Below are 17,737 nucleotides of genomic sequence, written 5' to 3' on the forward strand. Positions count from 1 at the left end.
TTTAACCCTCATGGTAGGGTTATAAACTACCATTATACCCGTGGCTGGGCCGTATACCATGTTTCACCCCCGTGGTAGGGTTATAAACTACCATTATACCCGTGGCTGGGCCGTATTCCATGTTTCACCCCCGTGATAGGGTTATAAACCACCATTATACATGTGGCTGGGCATTAACAGAAACAGAACGGAACATCATCGAAAACAGATCACATTCAGATACAGATTCAGAACTTCATGCCTAGGTTTTTCAGATAACACATCATATCAAAACAAAATACTGAATAGCTTCAGATCATTTCACATGTTTGAAATAAATAGAAACCGAAACATCTTCATTTATTCATAGCAAAAACTTTAAGACTTTCATATTCGCTATTTTTGTATAGTTCAGAAACAGAATGCACAAAACTAGCTCATGTCTACACCAGTCATGACAGAAAATACTTTCTCTTATAGAATTTATGCATATGCAGAACAAATATCTGAGATCGTTTTTCGATTTCTTTTAAAAAATAAACATGAATATTTTCAAAGTCAACTTCATTTCATTTCTTTTATGCAAAACTAGTATATGAACCCCGCTTACCTGGGCAACTTGGCTTTTTAGAAATTTTCTCAAAAATGTCGAGTCGACTATAAATCGTCACCTATAAAAATAATCACATAATTTTTGTAAGTTTCCAATCAATCACGGATTTCGATATTTAAGCCTAAGCTTCTTAAATAACTTATTTTAATTCCTCAAAAGTTAAAACTTTCATAATCCTAAAATATATCATCACTTCCTAAAATCACCAATATCCACCATAATCCACGTCAAACACAAAACATTAATATTTAAACTCGAAACAGCCAACAAATCTCATAGCATAAACCAATCACACCAACAACTCCATCATCCAATCCAACCGACCCCCTTACTCCTCGGACTCAGTCCGACACAACCAACCAATTCACAGTAAATATTAGTTAGCAAGAAAATACATTTAAATCTCAAAAGTTCTTTGAGAAAATACTTACAATGCTATAATATAATTTTTGGAAGATCACGGAGATGCTAGAAACGACAACGTAGCAACAAAACAGTGCCAAATGCACTGTGGCCGTGGGTCTCAAAAACTCACTTTTGAATGGTGACAAACCAAGAACCGAGATTGCTAGGGTAGGGCTTATGGATGTCGGTGAAGTTAGTCGTGGTGGTGGTTGGCCGTGGGTGGCGGCGTGGGCGGCGGTTTAAGGCCAAAATGCTCAAATTGGAGATGGAGATAGATGGGTTTCACCGGTGATAGATCGGAGCCAAGGATGGGTGCATTAGGTTGCTAGGAGGTCAAGGATGAAGTGGTGAAGAAATGATGGTCGGTGGTGTCGCGACAGCGGCGCGCGAGCACAAGGAACGCTATGACATAGGGTTGCGCGTGGGGGCAAACGGCGACGCTAGAGGGGCTGAGATTGGAGGGAGGTGGTCGCGGAGGGTGGGGAAGGCCGTGGGCTGGGCTGTAGGAGCACGGCGGCGGGCTGGGAGAGGAAGGAAAATGCACGGGGAGAGGGAGAGAGGGATGTCGCGCGCGGGAGGAAGCAATTCCGGAAGAAAAAAAAAATAAAAAAAGAAAGAAGAAAAAAAGAGAAGAGAAAAAGAAAGAGGAAAAAGAAAAATGGAGGGAAAGAATGAGGTCTAATCCTCACAACTTGGGTCACAAAAATTCAACGAAAATTATTTCAAAACAACAGTTTAAATAAAATAAATTTAAACACAGTGACTAAGTAAAATAAAATAATTAAATCCAACAATGTAATAATTTTAAAACCCACAAACTAATTTAAATTAAGAAAATTTTAAAGGCATAACAATTATTAATATTAAGGAAACATGTCAAATTTAATTTTCACAAATTAAAAAAAAAATCATAAAAATAAACCCACTAAAATCTGAAAATTTAAAACAAGATAATCAATTTTTAAATTAATAACAAATAATCCTTCAATTAAAAATACACTAAAATACGGGGTGTTACAGTGATGAACTCCAAGCTTTCCAAATTGAGGTCATATGCGTGAATTCAACACCCGTAACCAAAGTTATGGTCAAAATATCGACACATGTCCAAAACTGCCTCAAATCAAAGAAAGATCATTGTTTCCAGTTGTACTTGCGCTTATCTGTCATCTCACGATATTTTAGTGCCATCAAAGTGTAATCTGACAGCTCAGTATCATCTGATTTGGATCCTCCAACATCACACTCGCATAGTAGTGCATATCAAGTATACTATAGGAATATATACGTGCGCACGATATATCAGTGATGTTCGCATGTTCGCATGTCGCATGTCGCATGTCACTCATAACATTCGAACATAACTCAGCCAACCAGTTTAAATATATTTTAAAAACATTACATTCGCGTAAATCCAGTAACATTCGAATAAATTTAACATTGTTCATACATATACGTTCGAATGTACCTAACTATAAAATGACGGTTACTATTGATGTTCGAACATATATTATTAACCGTACAAACGTTGTTTAAATTATATTCCAACTTTAGTGATTGTCTCTTTAGTGACAGTTTAAAGAAACAATCACTAAAGGTTATCTCTGGTGATGGTTTAGTGAGCGTCATAGATTCTAAATCGATACAAAAATTCAAATCTGTTGTAATGGTAGCATATGTTAATGGTTGAGGTATTGGAAAGTAGTAGTAGTGTTGTTGCTAGTTTGCCCCGAGTTTTCCCTTGGTTTTGATCGTTAGCGTATTTTTTTAAAAACGTCAATATATAGAAAAAAATAAAATAAAATATTACACTAGAAGTCAAATTAGGGGACACTATAGCAGGATGGACCCTTGAAGAGATTCCATGTAAGGCCCAGTTTTGTTTTGGGTGAGACCGGTTCGTGCGTCAGGGCCCAGCCCCTTTTCCTTGGAGGTGTGCTAACGGCGTCGTTTTGGAGGTTTGTAATTCCCTCCTCAACTCCTCTCTTTCCCCCACCCCCCGATTTCTTTTCCCCCTCTTCCTCTTACGGTTTCTTTTTCTTCTGGGTTTCCCTCGCGCAGACGCACTCTTCACAGGTAAACCATTTTCGCCGACCGTTTTTCCTTGTTTTCTTTGGGTTGATTTCGTGCGTCTGAATCACATGGCCTAAATCTCCTCATTTCGAATTTTTTTTCCTCCATGGCAGCAGGTCACTGTGCTCCTCCCTAGCGTGTATCTCTGTTTTCGGTAGTTGTTTTTTTTCTCTTCTTCCTCTTCGTACGCGGCTCTTCCTCTTCCACTTGGTGATTTTTCTGCCTACAGGTATCTCTTTCTCCCTCTTTTTTATTCTTCATGTTAGACCCTGAACTTAACCCTCTTAGTCGACCCCCTCTGTTTCATCACTTGCAGTCTTAGTTGTTGCTTGTGGTTAATGGTTCTTGGGCTTTCGGTTTTGGCCTTTCGTGTAACTAGTGAAGCCACTACGGGAGAATTTTTAATTTCGTTGGTAAGCCATTTTCGTTCTTGGTCTCATACGCACGCACACACACACACTTTCACTTCAAGGCAGTTTATTTTCACTTCAATGATATACTTGAAAGTGTTGTTCGTGAGTTCTTGGTCATTTAAGTGAGTAAGCCAACACTTTGTATTGGAATGGTCTTAGAATTGTGGATTATTGTGGGTTGGTCGAGCAGTAAAACCGAGTGACATTTGGAATTGATTAGGGGCTGTTTTTGTACGGTTCAGGTTTCTATACGACCATTTTGGAGGGGAGGTTAAATTATTTGGAATTACATCGTTGTTGTAGTTTGGTTGAGTTGTGAGGATTGCTTGTAATTAGGGGCCTTTGAAGTGGGGTTTATATTTTGATTATTGGTGTTGGACGTTGACTTTGGAGGGTGTTTTAGTAAATATTAAGATTAGTATATGGTATTTTGGATTGAAATTAGGGCTGTCCAGATTACTACACGGTTGACTTAGTAAGCTATTTTTGCTATAATATGGTTTGGAATTGTGGGTTTTAATTATTTAGATGGAGGTTGTGTTATTTTCTTTTAACACTTAGTTTATATATATTTTTTTAATGAATAGGTGACAAGATTGATAGAGGTCATTCTCAAGGCATAGATAATACGCTACAAGAGTCAGGTCAGCGGGGATCCTATACTAGGCCTTACACGAATTATTGGGATTGAGGTTGATTTTCTGAAAACTTTGCATATTTTTATGATGAAATGAGAACTTGGAAAAAACAAAACCAACCTCGGTCGTTTATTTGCATACTCATGAAATCTGTACGAAAAAGAGAAAAATATGTTCTGACATGCATTGTGTAGACATAAGCTAAATTCTGTCATGTGGTTTCTGAAATCTAGAAAAAAGAGCGATATTGAGAATATGAAAAGTTGTGCATTTATTTAGAAAGATGTTCTGGCTTTTGTGTTCAGCGTGTGTAAACTGTCTGATTCTGTTTTGGTACTCTGCATTATTTTGATATAACATCTGAAAACCTTTGGCATGGTGTACTGGTTTTCGTATCTGACTCTGTCTCTGCTTTGCTCTGCTCTGTTATGCTCTGCTCTGTTTGGGTTGATACCAACTTCTCTGTCTCTGAGTGCACCCACTTTGGAAATAAAGTGGTTTTATTGTGGTCTTTCCTGTGTGCACACTCGGGACTCCGAGAAGAATAAAGGAAATATTTCACCTCTGTCTCTGCTTGGTTTGGCCACCGGGGTTAGCACAACTCTACCACGGGGGTGAAACATGGTCTCTGCTCTGTTTGATGCTCTGTTTTGATCTGATGATGATACTCAGTTTATGTTATGCCAAAGCACTAAGGGTTTTACTTGTCTTAAAACCATCGCTCTGTTACTTTTGAAAATATATTTTGTTCTGCATGTGAACTCTGGAAAAGATTTTGTTCTGCATGCTCTACTTTGTAAATGCTCATGTTTGCATACTAGCATATGACTTTTGCTTACTGAGTTGTTGATAACTCACTCCCTATCGTTATAATATTTTTCAGATGATGTGGAGAGTCCAAATGAGGACCTAGATTAGATTGCTGTTTGTGTTTAAGCTGAGGAAATGTTGGTAGAAGAAGGACTTCTGGTGTTCTTAGTTTTAATGTTTTTGAGTTTTATTAATATCTTGGGTTTCAGTAAGATTTATGAAATTATTGGTTGGGTTGTTATGACTACCGGGAGATGACGGACTCCTTAGTTTATTTTAGCTGCAGTAATAACTTTGTGGAGTTTTCAATGTGGTTATTTAGAACTCTTGATATTGAGATTTGCTATTAAAGATTTGGGTTTCTTTTTAGTTGTGTTGGAAAATAAGTTCTTAAGAGACAGGTAGTAATTCTCAGGCCAACCGGGTTTGGGGCGTTACATTCCATTGTCCTGATTCTCCAGAAATTACGATTAGGAGAGAAAAATAGGTACAGAAAAAGAAATAAATCAAAACTCGGAAAAAGGAAAACTGGAAAAATATCTTGTAATTGTGCTGCATGGGATTGTTTCTATTAAAGAATCCCAAATTAAAGGACCTTCATTTATGCACTATGAAATTCTCATCGTTAAATGAAAAATCCAAATAGTCGATGGCTTTGGAATTTTTTCCCTTATAGATAGGTATAATGGGACAGGTCCAAGAATTGCAAGCTCACTAATTTGTGAGATGATGAGAGCAAAATTCGGAGTCTGGACGATCCATCCATGGTCACGACTTTTGCAGGGGAGAGGCCTATAAAATATTTTTGGATTTTGATTTTTGAAAGTGGCCAAAAAAGCCCACGCCCAATAGATTCTTTGCCCAAAACCAAGGCCACCATGTAGATATTCCAATGAAAAATCAACTGCGAATTTTTAAATGGACTTGTCCTCAATGACTAGAGGGTCTAACTCTAAGGGTATTGGAATAAGTAGTAAGTACTACTAGTCCTTATGAATGTTAGAAAATGGAAACGACAAAGTTAATGCCTTTTTTTTATATATAGAAAAGATGTGGATCAAATCTTAATACGGAAATACATATAGAGTTTAAGGCCTCGGCTACACTCGAGCGAGGCACGGCTGAAGTTTGAAGAACTGCTGAACAAGGAAATACAGAGACTTTTTAATGTAGTCAAGTAGCTAAGAAAGCATCCACCTTTGCATTCGTTCCCCTAGACAAAAACTTCATGAAATGGGTGGATGAACACCTGCCAAAGCGAGTATTGAGCTTGGCAGAGTCCAAATCCCATCACCACAAATCAAACCAGACGCTACTGCTGGTCCAAATGCATCGGCCTTTGCCTTGTTTACCTTCCGCCACACAAATATGATCAAGCTCCCTACACACATGTCAATGGCAAAGTATGATCCAAGATAAAAGGGTATTGCCATTGCCATGGGAAGTGGAATAAAGCTAGCCTTCTTCTTTCCAACTAAATCCCTGATCCCGTTGATTACTATGGCTGCAAAAAAGAAAACATAACAAAGTGTGAGGCAATGCTTCGGCAAAGCCGAGAACCCTTCAACCCCTAGGATTGACATATTGCGGTAATCGAGCGCATAAGGCGCCGGGTATTGTGAACCAGGAACTCCAAGATCATTGAAGGCCTTGTAGAAGAGCCAAAAGACACAAGGAGAAATAACGCAACCCATTGCGGTTCCAATAATTTGACTCACGAACATGGACCTGGGTGAAGCCAACGTCATATAGCCTGTCTTAAAGTCCTGCATCAAATCAGATGCGGTGGATACAATGTTCATCATGACTCCACATGCTGCCAAACCTGTAAGAACCCCACCATGAGAGGCCCCTGCCCATGCCCCAATCGTAAATATGGCCAGCTTTCCATACGGGGATGCTAATGACCAATCTGTCAGCCCGCAACCGTAAGCATTACAAAAGGCTAGTGTTGGCGCTACTATGTAAATTACCACAATATAGTACCACTTGAGCTGGCTAAAGATGTGCGGAAGTGTGACAACAGATATAATTGCTATGGTGACATAACCGGCAACAGCAAGCCATGTTGGAATCTGGTCCTTGAGAAATAGCGCTGTCCGACGTTGGTCATCATAAGACAGAGATGGAGGCAATTCAGGGGGGGATCGACCTGATAAGGGAATAACTGTGCCCGGATCTTTGTTTGATAGTTGGTGATACAAACCATATAGAGTGTGACTGAGGACCTTAAAAAAGTGATAGAGGCCATCACCAAGGATCATGGCTATAGCTATGAACACCCTGTAACCTTGAAGGCCATGTAGGCTGCTTGGGCTAAGCTCTGCAGAGTACCAAGAGCCCTTTCTTGCATCTATCAGTGGCCACATAATACCCCATGAAAGAACGGCTCCAACAAGAAGAGATATGTTGATTAGATATGGACAGATCATTCCAACGCCAACATAAGTAGCTGAGAAATCAAAGTAAAACCTGTTATCAAAGGCTTTGAGACCAAATGTAGGGAAGTTCGCAAATCCACAGCCATCACCTGCAGTAAAAAACCATTGGAAGAAGCCCCAATGAAAGCTAAAGGAGAAGAACTTCCCCAATGCTCTCACTTGTTTCTTTGCTAGCTTGGCACCCTGTGGAGTATGGAAGCTGTTGATAAGGTGGGCAGTTGCGGTACCACTTGGATATATCAACTTAAAGTCTATAATCATAATCTTTCGAAGAGGCACCACGGAAAACAGACCGAGAAAGCTAACAACAAAAAGAAACCCAATCATCCATCCCAATGTTGGATTCTTAATATTTTGTGCATTGTTAGCCTCTGTAGATTGTTTGGCAACAACTTCACTCATTCCAAAGAGGTAACTGCCAAAGCCACCGCTGAAAGCAATGCCGGAGGAGGCAACAACGCAGGTCTGTATAACGGTGTTCTCTTGCCTGGTGAAAGGCTGCCTCAGCATCCCGGACTTCTCTAGCAACTTGGTCCAAGTCTTGACGAAGAAGAAGCCCAGCAGCCCCGCAGACACGTTGAGGGATGGTATAATCCCAGTGGTCAGGTTGAGCTTCGTCACGATGAAGGTGAAGAGAACCCCTAACACGAAGCTCACCACAAAGGCCCTCAACGTCAGCTGCTTTTGCCATGGAGGCACCTCGTTGCTCGAGAATACTTTCTCAACGGACAATAGTTCCTTGTCCTCGGCAGCTGCTTCTTCTTGTGCGGAAACGGTCAGGTCATCGGTATTGGAAGTAATCTGATCCTTCTTTTGCTCGCCTCTGGTCCCCATCATTCCAGATATGCCGATCTTCGTTTCGAATATCGGCGCTTCTTCTGCTGTCACTCTCCCCCTGGCTCGGGTCACGGCTCCGACAAAGTTGATGCCTTGTATATTACTCCTGGCTCTCATACAATCCCCATACTCGCATGTGATCAACAACCTTGCCGTCATCTAATATTTAAGGACCATACATGCACTGTAACACCCCGGTCTAGGATGGGGTCGGAGAGTTACTTCCTGTCACTTAAACTCACATTCCAACAATATATTTATAGACTCCAAATTTTCAAGGTGATATAAAATTTATTGTTTCAAACCAATTACCTCAATATAATCAAACTCCCAAAATACCAAGTCATCAAAACACGGCAAAATTTCTTAACAAAAATCATTAATATTCATAGAAACCTTTTATGCTTAATCCACTATGATAAAATCATTTCATCCATGCTCTATAATTTTGATTCTCAGCTGAAATATTCAAATTATCTGAAAAATATTATGGAGATAAAGGGTGAGTTATCAAACAACTCAGTAAGCAGAGAACATATACTAGTAAACATGAGCATTTACAGAGTTTAGAATACAGAAAAAAAATATTAATTTAAGAATGTAGAATCAGAACATTTTTTTTTGTAGAATCAGAACATTTTTTTTTTTAAATAAGGAGGACGGCATCTCCAAAACTTTATTGAAAACAACCCTCACTTATGACGGAGTAAAACCTAACAAAACAAACAATAAACCACTTAGTCTTACCAACAAAATACTAAACACCTGCAACAAAGGCGACCCCACCCAAACCTAAAGCTATTTCATAAAGCTAGGCAAGCCAAGATAATCCAATCTAATCAAACCTCTCAAATGAAGGGGCAAATCATCTATACCCATGAATGTACAATTTGTCCCCTCCTCCACCCTGCCTTGCTAAAAAATTCGTCACTTTATTACCTTTTGATGTGTAATTGTATAATCAAAGTCATGAATAACCTTAATAAGCTCTTCCCAAACATCCCATAAATACAAAACTATACAAGAAAAGTTTTCCAACCACTGTACCACCAACTTCGAGTTGCACTCAATCTCTAACTTCCTTATATCCAGGTCCCTACAAAGTAATAAACCATGAAATAATGCACGAAGCTCAGCTTCATTATTTGTACCATAATCAAATTTTGCTGAAAAACCTGCAACAACTCGTCCTCTATCATTCCGCACTACTACACCGTCCCCACAGCTACCCGAATTACCTCCACAAGAGCTATCGACATTTAACTTGAACCAACCTTCTCTTGGCCTCTTCCAAGAAATATGCATAGGACGTCGAAAATTTGTAAGTAGAACCGATACCTCAAGTTCCTTAAGGATAGCACGGTCCAAGTACGACATAGCCCCAACCTTCAGAAGCTTACCAAAAATCAATCTCATCCAAGTTTGAATAGACAACCATACACTGTCCACTGAATCACATCTCCCATCCAACCTAGCTAAGCACAACCACTTCCATAATCTCCATGAGATTTAAAACTGACATCAACCAAATCAGCACTCCCTTTTGGGATGACTTCTTGGCACATTGAAACCAGTAGTAAACCCGTCCTCACCAGCTCGTAAACTCTCTGCAATTTACGCCTAACACCATCTACGCCCTCTTCCATATTTCTTTGGCTATATCACCTAAACTTAGAACATGATCCCAATCCTTTATCTCACCCAAACCACAACAATTACAACAAGAAACTAAAGGAACACCAATGGATTGAACACGAGCATCTAGTGGGAGACAATTAAACCATGATTTCCACATGCAGATAGAAGTTTTTTTCGGTAAAAGTTACTCCAAATCCATTCCATTCCTTCCAACTTAGGCCCCTTCACCTGAATCACATCCCACAACGAAGACGAAGAGAACTTACCATAACAATTTGGATGCCAGATTAACATATCTTTACCTTAACGATGACCCAAAACTTCAACAATAATATCCCTTGCCTGATTGCAACCAACCAAGCTTTCTAGCAACCACTCATCCCAAATGTTATCAACCAAGCAGTCTTTAATTTTCAACTGCAGGCAAGAGACCATAGAGTTGGAAATAGCTAAAGGTCCATTAGACATCCACTTATCAAACCAAAACGAAACATTACCCTCTCGCACCTTGATAGACATATTTTCCAAGACTTTCGGCGCATAGAGTCACCACTCTTAACTTCAGAAACCAAAACATTCTCACCTTTCAAGTATTTTGCTTTAAAGAAACTCGCCCACAAATTACTTGTTGACAAAAGTCTCCAAGTAAATTTCATGTGCATGGCTTTTTGAACATCTGGAAAATTTCTAACGCCTATCCCCCCCCCTTCAAACGTTGGTGTACACATATGTGACCATGAAACCCATTTCCTTTTAGACTCTCCCCAAAAGAAATTTGATAAAATAGAATTCAGATTACTCAACACCATCTTCGGAACATCCAAAATCGCTAGCAAATGTGTCGCCATACAAGAAAGAACATGTTTAAGTAGGATCAGCTACCCACCTTGTGATAATAAGCGCCACTTCCAACCTGCCACCTTATTCTGAAATTTAATCACCACGGGCATAGCTGCTTTATCACGATTAACCAGCTGCCCTGACCAACTAGAATACACATCTAGCACCTTGGAAATTCCTTTAAGAGTTCGCCTCTCCCCATTCAAAAAAATTAGTAGATCATCCGCATACAACAAATGAGAAATCAAAGGTGCACCACGGGGCTGAGAAAATCTCCCAATCCCACCTCCCTCAAACCCTTTGTGCAAAAAATAGGACAGAATCTCCTCCATTAAAATAAACAAATAAGGAGACAACGGATTACCTTGACGAAGACCCATTGACGGCTGAAAAAACCCCTTGTACGTCCCATTCATCAAAATTGAAAACCATGGAGATTTGATTCACATCTCCACCAAATCATAGAATTTTTTCATAGAGCCATACACCGCCAGAACATCAAGTAAAAAATTCCAGTCCACTATATCATACGCTCTTGCCATATCAATTTTCATCATCACATTACTGCCACAAGATTTCTTATTTATCAAATGAAGCATCTCCTGCGCTAAGGAAATATTCTCAAAAATGCTTCTACTTGGAATAAAAGGCCCCTGCTAGTGAGAAATAATAAGAGGGAGATACACCGTTAATCTCTTCACTAAGATCTTTGAAAAAATCTTATAAGCCACCGAACACAAACTAATCGGACGAAATTTATCAAAACTCTTTGGCTCCTGCATTTTCGGAATCAGAACAATAAAAGAAGAAGAGTAATACCTCGACAAAGAATTACCCCAAAAAAAATCACACGTCGTGTAAGGCCCAAGGGTTGTGAGGCCGGATCGTGCGCAAGGGCCTAGCCCTTTCCTTGGAGGAGTGCGAAATGGCACCGTTTTGGGTAAGTATTGTCTTCTTCCTCAGCTGCCTCCCGATTCCTTCTTCCCCTCTTTCTCTTTCGGTTTCTTTCTTTTTTTCCTGGTTTCCCCCGTGTCTCTCTCTCTCATGTTACCCACTTCCCTTCCTGTTTCCATCTCTTATTTTTCGTTGGGTTAGTGCTTGAGTCTGAAGGTAAATGCCTAGCATTTTCTCCATTTCGTTCTTCTCACATTCGGTTTTTCCCTCTTAATAAGTTTCTCTCTCATGCGTCCCTCCATTTTTGCAGAGTTTGTGCGTCTCTCTCCCTCTCGTGTGCCTCCGTTTTCTGCAGTTGGATTTTCCCTCTTTAGACGCAGCTCTTCCACTTCCACTTGGTGATTTTTTTTTTCTACCTATAGGTATCTCCTTCTCCCTCTCTTTTATTCTACAATTAAGACCCTAAGACCTTGAACTACAACTCTCTCAGTCGACCCTCTCTTTCTCATCACTTGCAATTTTGGTTGTTGCCTTGTGGTTCTTGGGTATTGCGTTTTCGTGTAACCAGTGAAGCCATTACGGGAGAATTTAACTTTCACTGGTAAGCCATTCTCGTTCTTGGTCTCTTACGCACGCGCACACACTTTCACTTCAAGTCACTTCAATGAAATTTTTGTTTTTAATATGTAGTCCGTGAGTTCTCGGGCTTTGTTGGTGTGCAAGCAAACACCTTGTGTTGGAATATCTTGGAGTTTTGAATAATTTGGGTTGGATGTGCAGTAAACCAAATGGATACTCGGAGTTGAGTAGGTGTTGTTTTTGTACTGTTCGGGTTTTTATACGACTGTTGGAGTGGAGGTTAAATTATTTGGAGTAATATTGTTGTTGTTTTGATTGAGTTGTGATGATTGTTTGGAATTAGGGGCCGTTGAAGTGGGGTTGATATTTTGATTGTTTGTGTTTGACGTTGACTTTGGTGGGTGTATAGGTCAATATTAAGATTAGTATATAGTATTTTGGGTTGAAGTGCGGGCTGTCCAGATTACTATATGGTTGTTTTACTTAGTTGTTTTTGCTATAATATGGTTTGAGATTTTGGGTTTTAATTATTTAGATGGAAGTTGTGTCAATTGTCTTTTAACACTCAGTGTATATTTATTTTCTATCAATAGGTGACGAGATTTTTAGACGTCGAATTCAAGACATAGATAATACGCTGCAGGAGTTAGGTAAGCAGGGTTCCTATGCTAGACTTTACACGAATTATTGAGACTGAAGTTGACTTTCTGAAAACTTTACATATTTTTGTGATGAAATGAGAACTTGGGAAAAACCAACCTCGGTTGCTTATTTGCATTACTCATGAAATCTGTATGAAAAAAAGAAAATACTTTCTAACATGCATTGTGTAGACATGAGCTAAATTTTGTCATGTTGTCTCTGAAATCTGAAAAAAGAGCGATATTGAGAATCTGGAAAATTGTGCATTTATTTAGATAGATGCTCCGACTTTTATTTTCAGTATGTGAGAATGATCTGATTATGTTTTGGTACTCGTTTTTATTATGATTTGGCATCTGAAAACCTTTGGCATGGTGTACTGATTTTGTATCTGACTCTCTCTCTGCTCTTCTCTGCTCTGTTATGCTCTGCTCTGTTTGGGTTGGTACCAACTTCTGTCTCTGAGTGCACCCACTTTGAAAATAAAGTGGTTTTATTGTGGTCTTTCTTGTGTGCACACTTGAGGCTCCAAGAAGAATAAGAGAAATATTTCACCTCTGTCTCTGCTCGGTTTGGCCACCGGGGATAGCACAACCATACCACGGGGGTGAAACATGGTCTTTGCTCTGTAAGATGCTCTGTTTTGATATGATGATGATGCTCAGTTTATGTTATGCCAAAGTACCATGTGTTTTTACTTGTCTTAAAACCATCGCTCTGTTACTTTTAAAAATATGTTCTGTTCTGCATGATAACTCTGAAAAATATTTTGTTCTGCATGCTATACTTTGTAAATGCTCATGTTTGCACGCTAGCATATGTCCTTTGCTTACTGAGTTGTTGATAACTCACCTCCTATCTTCATAATATTTTTCAGATGATGTGGAGTGTCCAACTGAGGACCTGGATTAGATTGGTGAGCATGATTAAGCTGAGGAGAGGATGTTAGAAGAAGGAATTCTGATGTTCTTTTGTTTCAATGTCTCTTAGATTTAATTATATCTTGGGTTTAGTAAGACTTATGAAATTACTACTTTGGTTTGTTATGACTACCGGGAGATTGTGGACTCCTTAGTTTATTTTTGTTGCGGTAATGACTTTGTGGAGTTTTCAATGTAGTTATTTATAATACATGAGATTGAGTTTTGCTAATAAAGTTTTTGGTGATTTATTTTAGTTGTGTTGGGAAACATGTTCTTAAGTGACAGGTAGTAATTCTGCAAGCCACCCAAGTTTGGGGTGTTACACGTCGCTTCCACAACATTTTCCTTCACAATATCCCAACATGAAAGAAAAAAGGCCGATCCAAATCCATCAAGACTTGGACTACTGTTTTTTGGAATTGATTCCAATGCCTCACGCACCTCCACCTCTGTTGAAAGTCTACAAATGTCTTCATTCTCATACACCAAAAGTACCGGACTCACTAACGAAGATAAATCCGAAATTTGAGTTGCGCCTGCCCTAGTGAGAAAATGCGCAAAATACTTCATAGTGTCAAGATTTCAGAACCATAAACCTTCTCTTTTGCAAACTGAGTAAGCAAAACATTTTCATCATGGTCTGACATCTGGTCCTCCTCCATTACATAGTCCGAACCCGCACCTTCTTGCGCCAGTAGGTCATCTACAACCCTGGACAAACCTCCTTCTTCCCAAGCCAATCTATTACCACCATCCAACCTTAAGAAATCAACTACAGGAGAGACGTTCTAAACTTTTAAAGGAGACTCAACACTCTACAATCTCACATAATTCTATCGGACTACCCCTTCCATCAACACCCTCTTCCCTTCGACTAACCTCCTCCATCTGCGGAGGCACCCCCAACACCAACAATGAAGGATTATCTGCAACTGGTAACGTCTCATCATTCCTCGCCTCTGCCGTACTTTGACCCAAAACAATATTTTACACCTTCTCCACACCCTCTAGCATACATATTTGGCCTTGCTCAGCCTCGACTATAGTAGCCCGTGTAACACCCCGCATTTTAGTGTATTTTTACTAAAGGATTATTTTTATTTATTTAAAAATTTATTCTCTTATTTTAAAATTGGTTGGATTTTTAATGATTTTATTTCTATGATTTTAATTTGGTGAAAATTATTTTTATGTGCTTTCTTAATATTTATTTATTGTTATGCATTTAAATTGCTTTTAATATTTATTTAATTACTGTGGGATTTAATTATTTCAATTTGACTTTACCATTACGTTTAAATTATTTTATTTAACTTGAGGTTTTGAAATCGTTTCCGTTTGATCATTTTTGTGACCCAAGTTATGAGGATTGGACCTCATTTCTTTTCCCTCTATTTTTCTTTTCCTTTTCTTTTTCTTTTCTTCTTTTCTTTTTTTTTTTTCTTTTCTTTTTCTCCTCTCTGATTTCCTTCCCGTGTGCGACTCTCTCCCTCCCTCTCTCTCCGTCTGTTCTTCCTCTCCCCCAGCCAGCCGCCGTGCGCCGGCGGTGGTCGACACCGCCCGGCTCCCCAGCTCCCCCAACCACCGGCGACGCCACACCTCCATTTCCAGCTCCATTCGCGCCGCCGTTAGCCACCACTAGCCCATTGAAGCCGCGGCACTCTTTCCGCCGCTGCGCCGCCGTCGCACCACCATTGGCCACCATCTTCTTACCACGTCATCCTCGACCTCTTGCCAACCCATTGAACCCAACCCCAGCTCCGATCCGCCACCGGTGAAGCTCCACCATCTACATTTCCGATTTGGACATTTTGGTCTTCTACCGCCCATTTCGCCGCCACCCACGGCCAACCACCACCACCACTAGCTTCACCGACATCCCTAGGCCCTACCCTATCAATCTTGGGTCTTCGTTTGCCTCCATTTGAAAGTTGGTATTTGTGACCCACGGCCACAGTGTAAAATACACTGTGGTGTTGCGCAAACGTCGCCTTTTTCAACTTCGTGATCCTTCAGAAATTGTTATATTGCTCTGTAAGTATTTCTCCAAAGAACTTTCGTTATTTGGATTGGTGTTGGTACATGTGCATTTCATTATTTCATGCATGATCATATTTGTAAAGAAAACTGAGTTTCCGTATATTGCATTCATGTTCATGTGTTTATGAAAACTGAGTTTTCATGTGAGAATGAATTTTTGGTGCGTGTGTATCACGACCCCAAGCCTAGATGGGGCATTAACTCGGTGGAGCTCCTCTGGTTACTCGGGAGCGGAATATACTGGGTAACGTCCCCTGGATTGTCGCCGGGCGACAATGGGATCGGACAAGATGGTCTCGTGTCGACTCCGTAGTCCTTCTGCTGGCGGGGACTAGAGGATGTCTGACCACGTACGCGCTGGGCGCGGAACTGGGCATCGCTCGTTGCGTAGTGTGGGTGCTTGGCCATGTACGCGCTGGGCGCGAAACTGAGCACCGCTACGAAGCCAGGACGTGCGGATGGTCCATAGGGGAGGCCATGGTGCATATGGAAATAATGCATGGTGCATTTGGAATTATTTCACTATTTTCTGGGAAAATAGTGCGAGTTGGATTTCTGGGCAAATCATTTTCTGAGAAAATGTTTTACGGATATTTTGGGCCAAAATGGGATTTTGGCGTGTGTTGGAAAATTATCATTTTCGGGAAAAATGATGTTTTGTGGAAAAATGCATATTTCATCATGTGCATGCATGTTAGTTGCATTTAATGCATTTTATATTACGTTGTTATTTGAGGTCATACTTACCTGCGATACCATTTTGTGGTAATGCAGATTTTGATGCAGATGAGGAGGAGGAGGGCGAGCCTGAGGAGACGGCTCCGCCTGAGGAGTGATCTGGGATCACTCGTTTGTTTATTTGAAAACTATTGTATTATATTTTTATGGATGACTGTATAACTGCTATTTAAATTTTTACTGATGTTTGATTGTAAATAAATTCTGGTACTTAGTTGACTATCCGCTGCGTTATTTTATTTGTACACTGTTGCATGTACACACACTGGCACTTCGTTGGGATGTGTGACCGTGTTGTCACCATCCTGGCGTCTCGATCCCTGTGTATTTATATAAGGGGGATTGGGGGCGCCACAGGTGGTATCAGAGCAGTTCGGCTCTGGGTAAAAACCACATGTCCCTTAGGATAGTACCAGAAAATTATTTTTGTTATTATTTTAAAATAATAAAATTTTTGTTTAAGTGATGTAAGTTAAGTTATTTATTTTATATTATGAGTTTATTGCTATTTTATTTTATGTTAATTGATGTTATTTTATTTATTTTATTTTATTGCTTTAATTAGTGTTTACCTCTGATTGAGTATGGTTTTATTGGCTTTATTTATTTTATTGTATAATAATTTTGTTGTTTATTTATTTTATTGTATGTTATTTTAATTTAATTGTTTTATTTTATGTCAGATTATTTTATTGCTTTATTTATTTTATTGTGAACTACTTCATTGGTTTTATGCATTTTGTCGTATGTTATTTTATTTATGAAATTTTATTTTATTTTGTTTTGTTCGAAATTGAAAGGCGGGTTAAGGGTTATGTTATGACAGGAAGATGGTACGACTGAGAAGGCCATTGTTAGGCTTAAACATTGGTATATTAGGCCTGAACTCTTGGTGATTGGTTGTTTTAATATCAAGGCTTGAACATCAGGGTCTGGGTGAACTCTTCGGATTAGGTACTCAAGTTGCTGCTATGGAGGGGAATAGTTTTTAATTGTTTAGGATAATTGAGGATTTAGGTTCCGTAGAATTTAGGTAATGAGTCTTTGGGGTAGGAGGTTGTTAGTTCAACGAATTTCAAGGTTAGATTTATGAGGAGTTCATCTAAGGTTTGAGGCCCCATAGTTTTTAGAAAATAAGTTATGAGATTTAAGCTGGTAGGTTCAACAAGCAATTAAGGGATTACTTAGATTAGAAGTTTTTGATCTTGCCGACCTCGATAAGCAATTTGATAAC

General features: G+C 39.5%; 1 long non-coding RNA gene and 1 pseudogene across 1 annotated transcript; one reads left to right on the plus strand and one right to left on the minus strand.

The window, feature by feature from the left end:
• Window positions 1–4,068: 4,068 nt before the first annotated feature.
• LOC121267462 lies at window positions 4,069–5,300 on the plus strand. Its single transcript, XR_005941007.1, has 2 exons — window positions 4,069–4,127; window positions 5,005–5,300. It is a non-coding gene; the product is annotated as an uncharacterized LOC121267462 (long non-coding RNA).
• Window positions 5,301–5,943: 643 nt separating this feature from the next.
• Window positions 5,944–8,328, minus strand: LOC121267458 (annotated as a pseudogene).
• Between the last annotated feature and the right edge of the window lie 9,409 nt (window positions 8,329–17,737).

Source organism: Juglans microcarpa x Juglans regia, chromosome 5S, assembly GCF_004785595.1.
Source record: "Juglans microcarpa x Juglans regia isolate MS1-56 chromosome 5S, Jm3101_v1.0, whole genome shotgun sequence".
NCBI classification, from domain to species: Eukaryota; Viridiplantae; Streptophyta; class Magnoliopsida; order Fagales; family Juglandaceae; genus Juglans; species Juglans microcarpa x Juglans regia.